Here is an 18141-nt window from a genome sequence, read left to right on the forward strand (position 1 = left end):
CTTCTCCAATGGGCTTCAGTCTATCCCTTGGCCTGCCTGCTCCTTGACTATCAGCCACAACCCTGAAGGACTGCATGTCAACATCTAGGCTATAGAGAGGGTGGGAGACACTGAAAGCTCTTGTCCAAAATGATTACTTTGAAAATGACAAGATCGCCAGGAGTGGTGGCACATACCTGTAATCCCAGCACTCAGGGAGGCAGAAAAAGGCAGAATCTCTATGAGTTTGAGGCCAGCCTGGCTGGCTTCCTGTCTCCCTACAAAGTGAGTCCAGGACTGCCAAGACTACACAGAGGAACCCTATTTTGAAAGAGAGAAGAGACAGAGAGACAGAGAAAGAGAGAGGAAGAAGACGACGACAATACTAAGATCCAAGAGGGAACCTGGCTTGCCAAGGGGCATATAGCTTCAGCGTGGAGAAAAGTTTCTTGTGCTTGTGCCTGAGGACCTGAGTGCCCAAGGGTTCACTGCTAGGCTGGGCTGGAAGCAGCAGCCATCTGTCTCCAAGGCCTGCCAACAAGCCTTGCCTCCCACGTACCCTTGGTAATGAAGCCCACCGCAGGTGATCTCAGAATACTGCTCCAGGGGGAGGTCCTCCTGGCCATGGCTCTAGCCTTTCATTTCCGATTTCCCAGCCTGACACCCCTAATAGCCTGGGCCCTTTATGCTCTGGCCCCAGTTGGTCATACATCACCTTAGCTGATGCCAGCCATGCCTTCCCCCAGCCATCTGGACAGACAAATGAGCAAAGAGCAGGACAGGATGATCTTGGCAGAGGCCTGCTGGGAAGCCACAGATACGTGGTCCCTACCCTGCTTGCCCTTGCTGGGAACATGCTATTGGGATGCAGAGAGGCAAGATAGCAGGGTTGGTTTTTTTTTTTTTTTCCTTTTTTTTTTTTTTAAGGTCTCAATTTCCCTTTACATAGCTTAGAATCTTCTACCCCAAAGGCAACAAGATATATTGATGTGGGTGTTCCTCTTCTCCCTTCTCATGGTATAAAGACAACACATACCGTATCTCTGAGGTACACCATGGCCCCTATCTGGCAGAAGTGCTCCATCAAATCTATAAGTCAAAACAAGTTGACATAAAAAGGCCACTTCCCAAATGAGAGAGCTGCCAGGTGAGCAATACAGGGCAAAGGCGTCACAGAAGGACAAGTCAGGGTGGTTGGGAAGGGAGAGCACAGAGTCATGCTCAGCCTGGAGGGGGTACGACCAGACATCTGGGCACAGAGTGAACCACACACCGAAGAACGTCCAGGCCACCTGTGTTCATGCAAAGGGCACAGGCAGAACCTTAGCAATGAACTAGATGTGTGAAGCAAGGGATATTGCTACAAGGTGCCCTCAAGCTGTGCAGGAGACACCAGGTACAGGGGACCAGATTAGGAGCACTAAGGTTTGGGGAGAAGGGATGGCAGTGAGGACCATCAGAAGTTCCCTGGCATAGAATCACATACTTATCAAGTCTTGTCCTCAGAACACAGCCCAGGGCACCCAGGGGTGAGGAACTTCACAGAGAGCAGTGACCGAGAGGACTGGGGACCCAGCTACCCAAGTGTTCAAAACACAAGAATGGGGGGACTTGTTACTCAAACCACACACCAGACATCTTTTGACAGGAAGTGAACGGTCCTATCTGCAGGAAATGGGCAGCAATACCGTCAGTTGATCCACCGTCGAGATCTTTCACCACCTAACACCTCAAACAACAGAATTCATGATGTCCACAGAGCCAGGCCTCTGTGAAACTTCCGAGAGAGCCTCCCTCCTAGTTCCCTCAGATGTGGAAGTAGCCGGCAGTCCTTGGCAGACAAATGACTCCTCTTTGCCTCCATCATCAAATGGCATTCCCCCTGAGCGTCAGTGCCTACATTTCTCTCTTAGATGACTACCAGTCATCAGCTAATCCAATATAACCAAGCCTACAGGATCTCATCTTTAGCTTGATTATGTCTCTAAAGACCCTTATTCCAAATTAGAAAAGCTCACAGGCTCCAACACAGATGGAGGGCACCGTCAAATGCAGTATATTCACTGACTGTCCAAAGATGTCAGGTGTGGCTGGTGTGACTAACATGTCCCCCACATTCTCAGGCATTTGAGTACTTGGTCCCTAGTTGGTGGTCCTGCCTGGGCTCTAGTGGGTGTGGCCTTGCTAGAGGAAATATGTCACTGGGATCAGGTTTTGAAAGTTTAAAATCTTACACCGTATCAAATTTTCTCTCTTTACTGGCCATTTGAGATGTGAGCTCCCGGCCATTCCTGCCATTGTGCCTGCCTGTTACCATACTTCTGAGCCATGATCGTAATGGACTCTTATCCCTCTGGAACCATAAGCACAAAATAAACCCTTCCTTCTGAGTTGCCGCAGTCGTGGTGTCTCATCACAGCAATAGAAAAGTAACTAACACACCAGGTGTCCAGAAACCCAAGTTCCAGCCCCAAACTTACCTTGGACCACCTGGGTCACCTGAGCTGGATCCCCTCAGTCACTCTCCTCTGTGAGGGAACAGCTTGGATTTGATGTCCTAAGTTCTCGCCAGCTGCAAAGCTGCCAAATTAAAAGCAATTAAAAATGAGCACAAACTCACAATTTTAACAATATAAATATAGATACATGCATGGCCTTATTGGCAGCCATGGGTCTCCTAGCTCTGTTCTCCAGGAAGCCCTGGAAACAGTGAGACCCTGGCATCAATAAGCAAGCTCAGGCCTGCATCCTGCTTTCTAAACGCCATTCTCCAGCCAGGGCTCTTTAGAGCAACGACCGATTCCAGGTTTCTAAACACCAGTCTCCAGCAGGAACAGGGATCCGTGCAGCAGTGACTGGTTCCAGGGCCAGGGCATGAATCTAGAGTTTCCTGCAATGCCTGAACATAGGCAATGCTTTAAAAATAAAATAACAGAGGCTACGTTGGTTCAAAAGGTCACAGGTGCCAACTGAAAGATGCCTCAATGACTACAGCAAGAACAGCTGGAACAAAATCAGCAGCTACTCAGCCAGAATCCACAGAATAAATGCCATGTTTATTATGTGTTGTTTGTGCTTTTTATTGTGTTATTCTATTTATGAGTCTGTAATGATAAGACTAACTAAGTGAATAAATAAATAACTGGGAGAGGACAGTTCCTTCCAGAATTACAATTAATAAATGCAGAACAATGAAGTAAACAGAAAATTACGCTCATACAAACACCATTGTAGCAGGCAACATGGTTGATGGATTAGCTAAAATTAGTGGATAAAAGTCCAAGGAACAACTGGGTATTTGTCTCGTGTCAGAAGTATCCGTTCCTCCAAACACTTATTAATTTCAGAGAAAAAAAAAATTACAGCTCTACGAATGCAAGCACTGGATGACATCACCAGTAATAACACACAGGCCCCGTGGCCCCATACTGTTACTCTGGGGAGGACAGTGTCACTGGTGTGGGGTTGTGCCCAAAACGTATGATTTCAATCTCATCGTGAGAAAACAAGGCGCACTCAGAGTGACAGCAGCCAAGCGCTGACCAGGCTTTTCAACCCTGCCAAGGTCATGGAGACAAGGAAAACTGGAGGAACTGAGGCAAGCTGGGACCAGAAAAGACCCAACAACTAAATGCAACGTGTAGTCTCGAGCAGGAGAGAACGTCTGTGTGAAGAGAAGTTCAAATCGGGAATGGGTTTAGTTAGCAATACTGTACTGTTAACGTCTTAGCTTCCAAGGTCATAGAAAGTCAGGCTTCTTAAACAACGCGCTGTGACTGAGTCCCACATGGAAGTGAACACTGAGGGGGCTGAAAAAAGTTTCGAAGTTCACAATGATCATGAACTAATCCAAAGGGAAATCTGTAACGGATCCGAGGTGACACTGGTGGATTGTGGGACCTCCCTGCCACCCTGGTTCTGAACACAGGACATTCCCCATGATCTGCCACACCACACAGCAGCAATGAACACAGCCTGCAGCATCTCTGCTAGGAGTCCAGACCCTGCGTGCGGTGAGTTGCACAGACAATAACGTGCACTCTCACAGAAACACAACAGTTTAATTACGGAAAACAAAGACTTTGCATGTCTTCCTACCGTCACTCCTCAGTGCCTAAGTATCAAATTAGCATATCTTTGGATTGTGTTCTACTAAGAATGTTTGGTTTTTAAAAATTAGCTCTTGGAGGTGTTGCCTTGAGTGTCATAAAAAAAAAATGGTGAAGTGAATTCTGGTTTAGAATTTCCAACAACTTCTCGAATAGGCCTCCACAGACTTCTGCTGGCTTCGTGCTATGCGCTTGTGTGAAGCAGCGTTCTCAGCATTGACGATCATTAAATCAAAGTATCGACCAACTCTGAAAAACAGTGAAGATGCTCTGTGCCTTTCAGCATCAAATATTCCAAGACGTAATTCTTTATGTAAAAACATACACGCTCACCCACCTCATTAGTATGCAAATTTGCTATTGTCTTTAATAAATGGTAACAAATGTATATCAAACATCATCTTTAAATAAACTTATCATTCATTGTCAGCTTGGCTTATACAGTATATGCCCAGGAACATGTAAAATTTTCCCTGGTGGAAGGCGGTTAGAGTGGGAAAGCTTGGGAAGCCTTGATAAACTGATAACTACAATCAAAGGAAGCAAGCAAGGTGCACAGAGTGCGTGCTGCATGCATGCAGTAGGATGCATAATGCATATGTACATATGCATGCCACATGCATCTGCAGACACGCTATCAGGCTACAAGAGCATGGGAACTCTGGAAGCGAGCGTGGTTGGTGGGGATGGGGGTGGTAAAGAAGGAGGGAGAGGGAAAATGGTCTTTTTTGCTGTTTCAGGCAGCTTGCTGAGCCACGGATCTGATTTTCACACAAGGATTACTAGATTACATTCTTCACCACAGGCAGCTGTCCCTGTCAAATAAATAATCATCACCTTACATTTATATATCACCTTTCATCCCACAGCCCTTTTCCTATAGCTAGGACCAGCCTGGGAACAGCTTCATGCTCTCTGGGGGGAGGGGAGGAAGGAGTGGCTTACAGGCTTTCGCAGAGGGAAGCAGCCTGAACCCTACTGGGTTCCATGAAAGTGGGGGCAGAGAGAAGAGTGCCCCCACAGCCCCCACACCTTCCACCCTCCCCACAACCCCCATAACCTCACACCCCACACTAGGAGGGAAGCCTGTGGTATATGGTATGGTATGAAAGAATGGTCTGGGCAAGGCAGAGTATAGAGGCAGACAGGGCTGGGCCCCTGCAGCCAATCCAGGAGCAGCAAGCAGATGTCTCTCAGGCTTGGGTAAGCGAACCTGGAAGGGTCTCACCTCTGTAGAGTTGTCTAAATTCAACGACATGCATGTCATGCACGTGGAATCCTAAGAGCTTCCCCACAGGAAAGCCTTGAGCACCAAAACTTGCTATTCACCTGCTAGCCAGATGGGGAAAGTGGGAAACAGAGTCCTACCAATTCTAAGGAAAGAAGCCATGTGTTCTCCTTCTGAGCATGGTGACCCAACTCTGCCTCAGCCTCAGTCAGCACTCAAGGCAGTGGCTGCTTCCAGTGAGGAAACGCTCCCACAAAAGAGAAAGGAAGAGAGGGCCCAGGATGTGGTGGAGCCAGGCAGGAGCTACAGATGATGAACCCAATCCAGAAGGTGCATCCAAACCACTAGCCCTGTGCTGCATAAGCACTCAGACACCAAGGCCAACTCCTACAGGACTGTCTCTGCTCAAAACACAGGGGCTGGCCGGCACCACCATCATGAAAGCCAGAAGCAAATGAGGGCCAGGGCCAATGAGTGACACAAGCAACGGAAGGAGAGGCCATGGGTGATGGGGTCACACCAGGCTTCCTCAGACATAGGGGCCCTGGTAGTCCTGGGAAGATAGTAGAATTAAACAGCGCAGAAGAGGGGGGGTGGGAAGAAGGGAGTGGTACCAAGACATACAGCCTCCTGAAAGCACGGAGGTGAAGAGAGTATCCATCACTGCCACACTGGAAGTGGAGGGGACCAGCTGGAAAAGCCATTGAATTTGTGCTAAGAGGAGGGACCAGCTCTCATTCAGATGCCCCTCTGGGCAGCCAAGGCTCAGAGGGCTAGAGAGGTCTGGGCACTAGTAAACTAGTTCGAAGTGAACAAGACGGGGGTTTTGTTTTGGTTTGTCTGTTTTTAAACTCCCTCATGACAGGATATTTGAGAGTCGGCACAATTTTCAGAAGTATGGGACACTTTTATTAACACAAAATTCAGCCCATTCCTCTGGCCAAGACCGCAAAGGCCCCGGGTGCTTGTCCACTGAATGCCACAGCACCCTTTGGCCTCTAGTAAGGCTCTAGTAAGGTCCCATGTTCCCCTGTGACCTCCATTAACCTACCACGCCCCATGCATCCCACCACTGCCTAGCAGCCTATCCCGGTCTTACAGCCCCAGGACTTTCAGTCACACACCTCACTTTTCCAAACCTTCCAAATAATCCATCCCTGGTTTCTGCTTAACCTCCTATCACAAGCTTCACATCTCCAGCCACAACACTTGGCCATCCTTCTCTCTGCCCTTTGCCTGGGACCCAGGATGTCCCTGTGACTTCATACATGGTACTCTAAAACTATATTCACTAGCTTGACATAAAGACTTGCTCTAGGTTCTCCTACACCTCACCCCACCCCAAAACCTCCTCGAGTCTCTCCATAAACTCCTGAATACATTTGCAGGCTAGTTACATGCCATCTGCATTCAGATTGCACCCCACCCCACCCCCCACCGCCATAAGTAGTTCAAAATTGACCTGGGCCTGTATTGTGAAACTCCCCAATCTTCTCAATGTCCTAAAATGCCAGCATTGTCTCCTCAGAAGCCCTACTTTCAGGGATGACTTCTGTTACTTGGAATGGCAAGGGCAGCGCTTTCTCAGCCCATCAAGGCAAGAGGTGGATGCTCCCCTCCCCCCAGGTTGACCCATGGCCCCAAAGCCTGGGATGACACACTTTTTACCACTTGTGACTCTAAAGATTTTCCCACCACCTTCCCTGCCCTATCTCCTGCTCCACAAGACAAGCCCTCTGTTTCAACAGCATCCCCTGAGAGTTCACTTGGTGCCAGACACCTAAAACCGAGGCTAATCCAGAGCTGTCCCAGAAAGCCCCAACCTACAGTACCACAGCCATCCTCCCTGCCAGGGCACTGCCATGGCCACTGCATGACATCCACCTCCCAGGCTGCACTAAGATGCCTACCCTTCTGTGGCCTGAATAAAGGCTTTCTCCCTGGAAGAACTAAGGGCCACGTGATGTAAAGCCAAGGAATGGGCTGAATTTTATGTTAATGAAAGTGTCCCATGCTTCTGAAAATTGTGCCGACTCTCAAATATCCTGTCATGAGGGAGTTTAAAAACAGACAAACCAAAACAAAACCCCCGTCTTGTTCACTTCGAACTAGTTTACTAGTGCCCAGACCTCTCTAGCCCATCTGCAGCAAGGGCCCGGCCCAGCCAACCAGCTGGCATCTGTAGAGACAGGGTATGACCTAAGCCCCACAGCTCACCTGCAGGAGTCAGAGACTCATCCGTTGTGAGAGGAGAGGTACAAGGAGTCAAGATGATCCCTACAGCTAAGCATTAGGTTAAAGATGCACACAAAGAATAAGCAGGAGGGGGGACCAGAGGTGGAAAGAAGGCCACCATCTCCAAGTCATCCCAAGCCAAAGCCAGGCTGCAGAGAGAACAGAACACCTTCCTCCCATAGTAGGGGGACACCACAGGGTAAGGATGGCCTCTTGGAGGAGTGCTCAGAAAAGAGGAATCTAATTTAAACAGGTCGCTGCTCACCCAACACCTGGGCAAAGACTTCTCAACCTTAGACATGTGAAGGGAGGGAACAACATGCTAAGCCTTCCTTCCCCTAGACACTCCCCCACCCCACTCTGGCCCTCCACCCCTTCAGCCCTCCCACCTCCTCAGCCCCCCCCCCCCAAAAAAAAGAAAAAGGACCATGAAGCTGAAACCTGAGAAGATGCCAAGGGGCAGCAGGAGGCAATTTACAGCTGGGAAAACTGAGCCCTCAGCCAGATGTGGGCCCTGGGCAGGAGGGGGTGGGCTAAACTCTGGGGCTCCCTTCTCAGGTCACCAACAGCCAGGCAGGCCTGGGTCTGAGCTGAGATGGGGTGAGAGCAGAAAAGAGCAGAAGGGCAGAGCAGGGACCAGGACCGACCAGTGGAGCTGGTGACTCAAAGCCACCAACCAGGGCAGGGCATGGGGAGCAGGGTAGGGAAAAGGGAGGCAAAGGGAGGAAGAAACATGGGGGAGAGGCCAAAAGGAGGTGTGCTACAGCAGGGGCAAAGAGACTCTTCCCACTCAGGGATCCCTGACATGCCCAGCAAAAACCATTCAGAGAGCCTGCTTACTCTTGGCCAGACCCTAGACTTCACTGACTCTTGAGCACAGAGGGCATCTAGCTGTGCCCCATCATAGAGGGTGTCTGGCTGTGCTCCATCACACGTGCACCTACTTCCAAGGCCCCATGCCACACTGGACCCCGGCACGAGGGCCAACACTGCACAATCACAACATCAAAGACAGACCAGAGAACCACCATGCACTACGCCTTACTACCAACACAGGATAGGGACCCAGACAGGACAAGGACCATCCTTGGAAGTCACACAGCCAGTGGTGAGGACAGTCGGGACCCAGATACCCAACGTTGGGCTCAGTGACCCAAACCACTCCCCTCGGCAGCCCAGGCCAGCACAGCCCAGCTAAGGAAACAAAGCTACCCACTTGGTGAGCATCTAAAACGCTGGGAAAGAAAGGGGGGAGGAAGTCAACCCCCCTAACGAGATGCACGCAGAAATCCCTCTGACAAGTGGTGGAATTATTTCCATTGGAAAAAAAAAATTAATGAAAAACCCTCCCTTACCAGACCCCAGGGGTATTTGGCTGTAAGCTGATGTAATAGGGAGAAGACAGGCCAAGGGGAAGGAACCCCCCCCCACTTCAGCATGCCTTCTGCCAGAAGCACAACAGGGAAGCTGCAGCTGGAGTTGGGGGGACACAAGCCAAGCAGGATGTTGGAGCCTTGGAAGGAGGCCTAGCGCAGCCAAGCTGGCTAGCTGGGAGGAAAGCAGCAGCCTTTGAAATGGCAGCACATGGGGGTGCTCTCCTGAGCCCCACATGCAGGCAGGCCTGGGGTGGACACTGGCACCAGTTCAAAGCCTGTGGAAGACAGCAGAGGGTGTCTGTGACAAAGATGGCTGCGGGCAGAGCCAAGAAGCAGAACAAGGGAGCTGGGACCCGAAATACCAGGAGGGCAGGACATGACTTAGGCTCTGGGAGCATACACCCGTGATTATGAATGGAAGCGTAGGAGTCAGCTTCCTACTGACCCCCTCACATAGATGGAGGGCCTCTGATAAAGTGGGTGTTCCTACCCAAGGACCTGGGACCCCCAGGCTCGGAACTCAAAAATACCCAGCACGCAGAGGGCACTGACAGGAAGAGCCAGAGTCATGCCACTGTTGCCCCCAGCATGAACAACGTCATGTGGGGAGGCCACCTGGAAAGGGGTCCCAGCCAGAGCCACCACCATGGATAGGCCTGGGGCGGCAACACTAGCTCAGTAGGCCAGTTAGAACTGCAAGGGCATTCCACCACACACTGTCCTCCCCTGCCAGACGCCCTCACAGCACCCCTGACCAGTGGAAAGTTCCGGCAGCTGGGCCCACCTGCTAGCTCCACAGAGCAACCAGGGTCCCATCCCTGCCTCCAGTTTGGAGTACAGACAAGGAGGATGCTTGGAGGTAAGTATATGGGGGTAGCAACAGATTGCCCCAATTTCTGACATTCTGGTGAGGATTTCTCTTTCACCCACCAACCCTGCCATGTGCAAAGCTTATCATTACAAGGGGACTAAAAATTGTCCCAGCCTCTGATTCGATGGCCAGTTCAGCATCTTCTCTTTGGAATGTTGAACATGCCCGTGACCTCTCTCGGCCTCCAGTAGCCCCCATGGGTCTCAAGAGGATAGCCCAGTCCTTGAGACAAACTATGGGAAAGACACATAGCCTCTGACACTAGGAAAAAAACTACAGACACAGGAACAACACTCAGAGTAATTAAGGATGAACCTGAAATTGTGCATGGCTTGGCACCCTTTGGGACAAGCCTGTTGAGGCTACATGTGGCCATGACCAGCTGTTGGGAGTAGATCAAATGATGAAAGCAGCAGAACCTGCCCACTTCTGGACTCAGGCTGAGCTTCCTGGGAGTTTGCTATTGCTGTGTCCTTGGCCTTATACTGCTGCTCTTCCCAGACTAGCCCTACCCCATGTACGACCCCTCCTTCCATGGCCAGCATCTTCCACCACCCGAACATGCCGCCAAGCTGAGGTCTGTGGGGAGCCATGAAACTTCCTCTGAAACCTTGTTCTTCTGGCCCCCATACAGCCATGAGCACACAGCTAGGACGCACTTGACAGCAGGAGCTCCCTTCAAAGGCCTTGGCCACCTCCAAACCTGGGACAGTGCAAATGGGACAGCCACTGTGCAAATGGGACAGCCACTGTGGCTCCATCTCACTCAGCCTTGCCTCCGAACCATCCATGAACCTGTGCCTTGTGGGATTTGAGACCTAAGCCACTCAAGTGACAGGCCAGTGAGGCAGAGGCCAGAACCAGACTGAATACAACCTGCTGGGGAAACCAACAGGTTTCCTGCTACCATCTAGTGGTCAGCACATGGAAGAGCAGGCACTGCAATGAGGCCACCAAGAAGTCTCAGTGACCTCATCTGCTTCCCCAACAAGCCCGGACTAGGACTAGGTAGGTGCCCAACAGGTGTGGTAGAACCTAGGCAGGAGTAGCAGGAGTAGAAGGGCACAAGATAAAGAAAGTGCAACACCCACACAAAACAAAGGGCCCTCTGGCTGTCCATCCAAGGGCTTGGGAGAAAGGGCAGAAAGGCTGGAATGCTGACGTGGCCTGAAACAGCAGCAAAGATGTCGGTCCTGACCACGGCTACTTGTCCTGGGTGGCCTTTCCTCCTCCCCTCCTCTGGTGACTTGCAGCTGTTCTTCCTGTCAGTCGCCATGGCCAGGCAGCCCCCAGGCTGCCCCACTTGTCTTCACGCCGCCCACCCCTCCCCCCGTCTGTGCCAGCATGGCTGTCTCTTCCACATCACACATCGTCTCCCTCCTTTTTCCGCCCTGGGACCCGATCACTGGTTCACCCATCCATCTTTTCTACTTCTTCATCTTCACTACTGGTCACCTACTGTCAGGCAGCTGGCCTCGCAGTCCGGCCTAGACCTCAGAGATCCACAGGCTTCCCACTTCCCACCCTGGAAGCCTGAGGGCTCTGAAGAGCTAGCTGCTGTTGTGTCAAGGTCCCCTTCCTTCTTTTCTTGTAGAGGGCCATCTATCTGCCAGCTTGCATCTGGGCCTTGAAACCTGAGCAACCTTCCACTCTAAAGCAGCTACCCTGCTGGGAGAGACCGTAGGCCCTCAGGAACTTTAGGCTGCCTTGCCCATTCAAGTGGCAGGACAGACATAGTCTGACCTGAGTTCATGCTTTGGTTGACCCTCTAAATGTCTGTGTTAAATGACTGGCAAGTTCCTTCCTCCCCCTAAAACCTTAAAATGCCCCCATTTGTACAACAGAGGATCATTTTGAGGCCAAAACAGCTATAAGATTACCTTATACTAAGATGTCAATAACTGGTAACAGCTAATTGGGTAACTGGGAAGAAAGTGTCAATGCATTGCCCATCCACTCCGCAGAAACAGCCACTGAGCATGTATGTGAGGGGTGAGGCTATTTTTAACACTGTGACTTGTTTAGCTCTGTTTCAGCCACAGCCTGGGGGATGGAGAGTCAAGGTCAATGCTGGCTCACACAAGAAGGAAAGCACTTGCCTAGAGCTTGACCCCCCCAACAAGGTCAGGGTGGCCACGCTCCTGTGACCCCTGGGAGCTGCTCCAAGGATCACCTCTCACAATGGCAGACTTAATGCCATCGGTGGCTGAGGAACTAAGACCGGGACAGTTCTATACTGCAGAGCCAGTGAGTGGCCTGGCAGGAACTAACCAGGGTGGATGGCCAGCGCCACTCTTCCATCATGGTAGATGAGGTGGCCTTCAGCTCAGCCTCCTCTCCTCTCCAGCAACTTATTTTCATGCCATCTCCCACCACATACTCCCAAATGTTTGTTTGTTTGTTTGTTTTGTAAGTTGAGAGGATAGGCAGAGATCTGGATGGGTCCGAAATCCACACACCTAATTTTATGCGTGATTTCCCACAGAGGGGCACTGTGGTTGGGGGCTGCACGGGGAATGGTGGCTCTCACATTTTGCCCTGGCACCGTCATATCTTTCATAGCAGGGAAAGTTTCATGTAACAGCCAAGTTGCTGTTTAAGTAAACTGAGTACATGGTGTCACTGTCTCAAACCTACCCTGGTGCCTGTTGAGGCAGCTAAGTCTTGGGGGGAGGATGGAGACATGCCTCGGAAGAGAAGACCATGGTGGGTGGGGTCTTTGTCACAGGCAGATGGTGAAGGGGCTTCTGGATAAACCCTCAGACCCCCAAAATACTTCTTCCACCTGCTTATTTTTTGCCTAGGATTCCTTTCATGGGGAGAGGGCCAGCAGCTTTGACTCTTTGGTCAGAAATAGGCCTGAAACCATAAACCTATGGGGTGTGGAAGACACAACATTACATGCAGAGTGACAGGAAAGAGAACAGCAAGGTGGTTTAGGAAACTCAGAGGAAACAAAGCTGGCTCTGGGAAGTGAGGCTCTTCCTGGGTCTCTCAGGACAATTCTACAGAGGGACACGTGTCGGGCATTCAGGCTAGAGACAGCAATAACCTGGTGGAGCTATCCCTGTCCTAAAGGTGAGGAGAAGGTGCTCTGTGCCAGTATCCAGGGTCCTTATCACAACCTGCATGGAAGGAGCAGCCACCAAATGGATGGCAGGACAAAGCTAAGAACCTGCAGCCAGTAGAAGGAAGAAGAGGAGTCTGAGGAGCAGCTGAGGTGCCAGTGAAGGGCCCGGCCCAGCCAAAAGAGCCCAAACGGGACAAAGCAGCATTCCCAGCAGCCAAAAGCAGGATACCCAACTTGGGCTGCCTGCCCAGACTCACTGGAGACCCGCCCAGGAGCTGGGAGCCAGTTTGGAGAGGTGTAAGTGGACTGGGGGAAGAGACGCAGAACTGGGTCAGGAGAAAACAAGAATACTAAAAGCACAGAGGAAATAGAATCAGCCACAGTGAAATGCTGCCTCAGCCTCACAACCAGGACCACCTTAATAAAGAGAGAGAGAGAGAGAGAGAGAGAGAGAGAGAGAGAGAGAGAGACATAACAAGTGCTGGCAAAGATGTAGAGAAACTGGAACCCTCCCACACTCTGGTGGGAAGCAGGATGACACAGCCACTGTGGAAAAGAGCTGGGTTCCTCTTGCTGTGCAGAACACAGGGTTTCCACATGATCCAACCATTCCCCCACAGAATCAAAATCAGGTACCCACACGCAAACACGCATACAGCAAGGTCCACAACAGCTCTCCTTATACAAGTCACACGGAGGAAACAACCCAGATGTCCATCGACAGATGAATCAATCCACACAAAATGCTGTACGTGCATATGAGAGAATATTACTCAGTCACAAAAGAACAAGGCAAGCCTACACTCTTCTATCTGGACAGACCTGGAAGATACCTAAATGAAGCAAGCTTGATGCAAGGAACCACATGCTGTACCATGCTGCTGACACCTATCCGGAACGGACAGAAGCACCAGCAGAAAGCAGATCGACGGTTGCCAACAGTTTAGGGGAGGGAGGACTGGTGGGCAACAGCTGAGAACCACAGGGTGATGAGAAAGTTGAAGGAGGCAGCAGGATCATTTCACAACCCAGTGAGCATGCTAAGGACTGAACGGCACCCTTTCAAAGGGTCATGGTTGGAGCGGAGCAGAGAGTGGTGGCATGGGCATGTAAGCCCAACAAATGAGAGGCAGGTCATCCTTGGCTACACAGCAAGAGAGATGCCAGTCAGGGCTATCTAAGACCCTATCTTAAAAACTAGAACAACAACAGCAAACAACCCTGAAATGGTCACACTGACACAGTCTATGTTTTATGCCTTTTGCCATGTTAAAAATGAAAAAAACGTTTAGACCCAGGAGACTCTAGGCAGAGACCCCTGTTATCAGGCAGCGGCAGGCCTTGCCAGCACCGCTCAGAGGGTGAAACGCCACTGAGTCAGAGAAGCCAAACTCCCCAGCAAAGCATCCAGCATGGCTGGCATCCACGCACATTTGCTATGCCATGCATGGGCTTTGCCAAAGCTTACCAAGTCTCGGAGTGTTTCCTCCTGGAATACACGCAAAAGCCCTAGGAGGGAGGTGCAGCTAGTGTGTGCGGCTGCGGGTAACAAAGCTAAAGCACCTACCCTGTCCCCTACATACGGGACACAGAGCAGCTGAGATGCTGGTTTGCATGCTAGGCAGTCTCCTCTCCCCTCTTTGTCATTGCCAATGCCCAGCACTGGGAGCTGGGCACAGCACAGGCTTAACCAAGTCCTGCAGCGCGGTCTGCAAGTGACCCATGGCTACTTAGCTGCTATCGGAGTGCCTCCATTCTGCCTCTGCAAAAGCATGGACCCCCTGAGGGTCCATGGAGGTAATACATGAAATAACAAATGTGACCAAAAGCTCCTGGCACAAGAAGAGGCTCCATAAACCTTCAGTGCCTTTCCTCCCCGCAACAATTACAAAGACTGAATTGAGAACCTCGGCAGGCGTATGGCGTGCGGGCAGAGCATGCAAGGAAGTAAGATCAGGAGAGGGTGCCACACAGCAAGTACATTCAATATCCCAGTGACCTTGAACGCCTGACCCTTGAAATCTGGCACAGCCACTGTATGAGAGCCTGGCCCAGGGGTGGGTTTAGTGCGGGACAGGGGAGGAAGTTCAAGGGCGCTGGGATGCTAACAGCATCAGGGTTACCAGGAGAGAGAAGGTGTAAGAAGGAAGGCTGGAAACAGCAGAAATAAAACTCGCCAATAAAAATAGAAGGAGCTTGCATTTTTAGCGCATCCTCAGTGTGCCAGACGCTACGCTAAGCACTTTGCAGATTCCCTCGGTGCCTCCTCACATCTCCACAGGACAAGTTATTATTAACCCCATCCTACCCACGAGGGTGTGGACAAAGAGTGTGCTCAAGGTCACACACGAAGGAATGTCTGCTTTGTCCCTGTACACAGGCTGGCCCTGAGCACCCGTGCTGAAGGGTCCTGCTGTGCGATATTCTGACCCCGCTCTTCCTTGTTCCTTCCCTCAGCTTCAACCACACCTAGAGACAATCCTGGAACGGATCATCAGGCTTGAGCAACAGAGACAGCCCCTGTCTTTGATGCAGGCAGGAAGCTGGAGCTAGAAGCTGATGCCAACAAGGAGGGACGAGAGGAGATGATAAATATTTGGGAAACTATAGTCAAGCAGAGACTAAAACAGAGACGCTTCTGTTCTCACCAGCTCTACCAGCTTTAGGGAGAAATCTCCGTCTGCTTCGCATATTGCCAAGCTCTCAGCCGGATATGCCCGCTCTGCTGGGCAGAGGGCTCAGGTTCCCACAGCGAGACACGGTTGATCATGGGGTGCTATGTTCATGGAGCTCTGAGTGACCCAGGGAAGCAGAAGCTACCGGGAAGTCTCCCTCTCGACATCCCAACAGTGCTGCCCTAAAGGAACTGCAGACGGCCTCCTAAGGCTTCCCCCAAACGCCAAGTTCATCCTACTAGGCAGCAGTCTGAAAGGGGCAGCAGGAAAGACATTTGAGAACTGCCGCACTCTCAAGGCTGAGCCCATCATGATGGGCCAGCAGAGGGAGGGACCCAGGGAGGAAGGACAGGGGACCACAGCGAGCAGGGCTTCTGCCTAGTCTCCCACAGTTACCCCTCTCTGTCAGCTGGGAAGGCCAGGAACAGGCCTCTTCACCCTACTCTTCAGCCGGTCCAAAGGAAACTAGGAGCATGAATGGGCCAAACTCCAGTAAGATGTGGAAGTCTGGCCCTCACATGGAGACACCGACCTGGAGCCCAGCATTCGCCAGCTCCAAGAATAAAGGTATTTGGCACCAAAATCGAAAACCTGAGTTCTAGCCATGAGATCCACGTGGTAAAAAGACAAAATCAACTCCAAAAAGTTGTACAGTAACACTTCCACAGGCAGCCTATGACAAGCAGGTGCAGCCACACACAAAATGAATAAAATTTAATTTTTTAAAGGCCGAAGCAGGTACACTGTGCACTCAAAGGCAGCCCAGGCTACATAGTAAGTTCCTCACGGGCCTGAACCACACAGTGAAATTCTATCTCAAAACCCAAACAAACAAACAAACATCTTAATTTTATCTCAACATAATGTTTAAGGGCTTGGAATGCAGCAGATGCTATGCCGGCTCTGATACACAGACCATCTCACTTAAACTTCATTTAAACTACCTCGTCTCCACCAACACCACCTCAACAGACAGAACACCGAGAGCTAAGCAGAAATGCAAAGGCAAACTGTGGTGGGATCGGGGTGCAAGGCCGTGTGGTCTGACCTCAGAACCCACAGTCTGAACCAAGCCCCTTCACCACTTCCTAAACCAGACACTCAGGAACTTGCGACAAATTAGTAAAGATAATATACATTCCCAGCCCAATACGGGAAATGGCTGCAGCACTCAGGAACACACCTGTGAACACCTATGTTTTCATTCAGGATGTGAGCCCACCATTTCAATTACACAGCAATTACACACACACACACACACACACACACACACATACACACACACACACACTGGAGGGCCCCTGGGGTAACTTGGAATAAGGATGATGGCTATTTAACTTTGAAATGTGTGGAGGGGGCCATAATGAACAATAGGTGAAAAACAGTCCAAACGATCATTTATGGATGATGGGCAAACAAGATGGTAGAGGCACACCATGAGATATTACTCATTACCAAAAAAAAAAAAAAAAAAAAAAAAAAGAATATGTTCTGATACAAGCTACAACTTGGATAAACTTTGAAGGCATTGTGGTGAGTGGGGGAAAAAAAAGTCTACCCACAAAGGTCAGACAGTAAAAGATTCCATTTGTATAGTCAAACTTTAGAGAGAGGGTGCAGTAAAATGATCACAAGGAACTAAGGAAGGGCAGGTGCAAGTTTTTGTTCAATGGGAACAGAGTTTCAGTCTGGGAAGACGGAAATAGCCCAGAGACTGATGGCGGTGATCTAAGAGTGTGAATGTGTCAGTCCCACTCAACTGAAAACTTGCAATTTATGTAAATGATACATTTTATGCCATGTGTGATTTACCACAATAAGGGTTGAAAACAAATACATATGGTGCTGGTGGCCTGATGGACTTTAAATACTGCATCTGCTTCACGCTCCGAGTGAAGTGGTCCATCCAGTGGGGATGGGGGAGGCATTAGGAGGCTGGGACATTCTTCGTGAGACAATGGAGGGCTGGTGTCAGGCTCAAGGCCACCTTAAAAGCAAGGGGGAAAACAAGACAGGCTGTGTGAGCTCTGAAAGGCTATTCCCCGCTGAGTTCAAATATCTCAGAAACTAGGTGAGCTCAGCCTGCATCCAAAATGAGGGCAGAGAGCCTAAAAGCTGAATTGGGGCAGAGAATGTGGCCAGGGATGCAGATTCCCTGAAACTTCAGTTTCAGGCATATTCCTGGCTTAGAGGACGTCTCCTGTAAAATCAGTGCTAGCATTTAATACCTGAAAGACACACACTGCTCCCTTAGTGAGCACTCGTCTGCCTTTTTACATGTAATCCCTGCATCGCCCCTATGGGGTGTTGTTTCAGCACTGTTCCCCATTTTACAGGGTGGGAGGCAAGGCTCCAAGAGGCTAACGGAACAACTCACTGGCACCACAATGGTGAGGCCGACTCCGGGTCTCTGATCCAAAACCTACTGCAGGTGCTTAACTGATTTTATGAGATGGAGTCTGCCTGGCTGCAGGCTCCAGGACTCAAGCAATCCTCCTCACTGAGAACTTCCTGCTAGATAGAAATACAGAGGAGCCTTAGGGCAGTTGCCACTTTCTTTGCCCACTGATCATAGCTCTGGCTCGTCTAGCATGCCCA

The 18141-nt window shown here is 50.5% G+C and overlaps 1 protein-coding gene across 2 annotated transcripts in view; it reads right to left on the bottom strand.

Annotated features, from left to right (window-relative positions):
- The window catches only part of Tspan9 (tetraspanin 9), a 185983-nt gene that overhangs the window by 125579 nt on the left and 42263 nt on the right, over positions 1-18141 (bottom strand). For both annotated transcript variants that reach the window (XM_055609440.1, XM_055609442.1), the window contains one exon: positions 2460-2559. The gene's annotated coding sequence lies outside the window, so the exon portion shown is untranslated. The remainder of the gene's footprint in view (positions 1-2459; positions 2560-18141) is intronic.

Source organism: Psammomys obesus, unplaced genomic scaffold, assembly GCF_907164565.1.
Source record: "Psammomys obesus unplaced genomic scaffold, mPsaObe1.curated_primary_1811, whole genome shotgun sequence".
Classification (NCBI taxonomy): domain Eukaryota; kingdom Metazoa; phylum Chordata; class Mammalia; order Rodentia; family Muridae; genus Psammomys; species Psammomys obesus.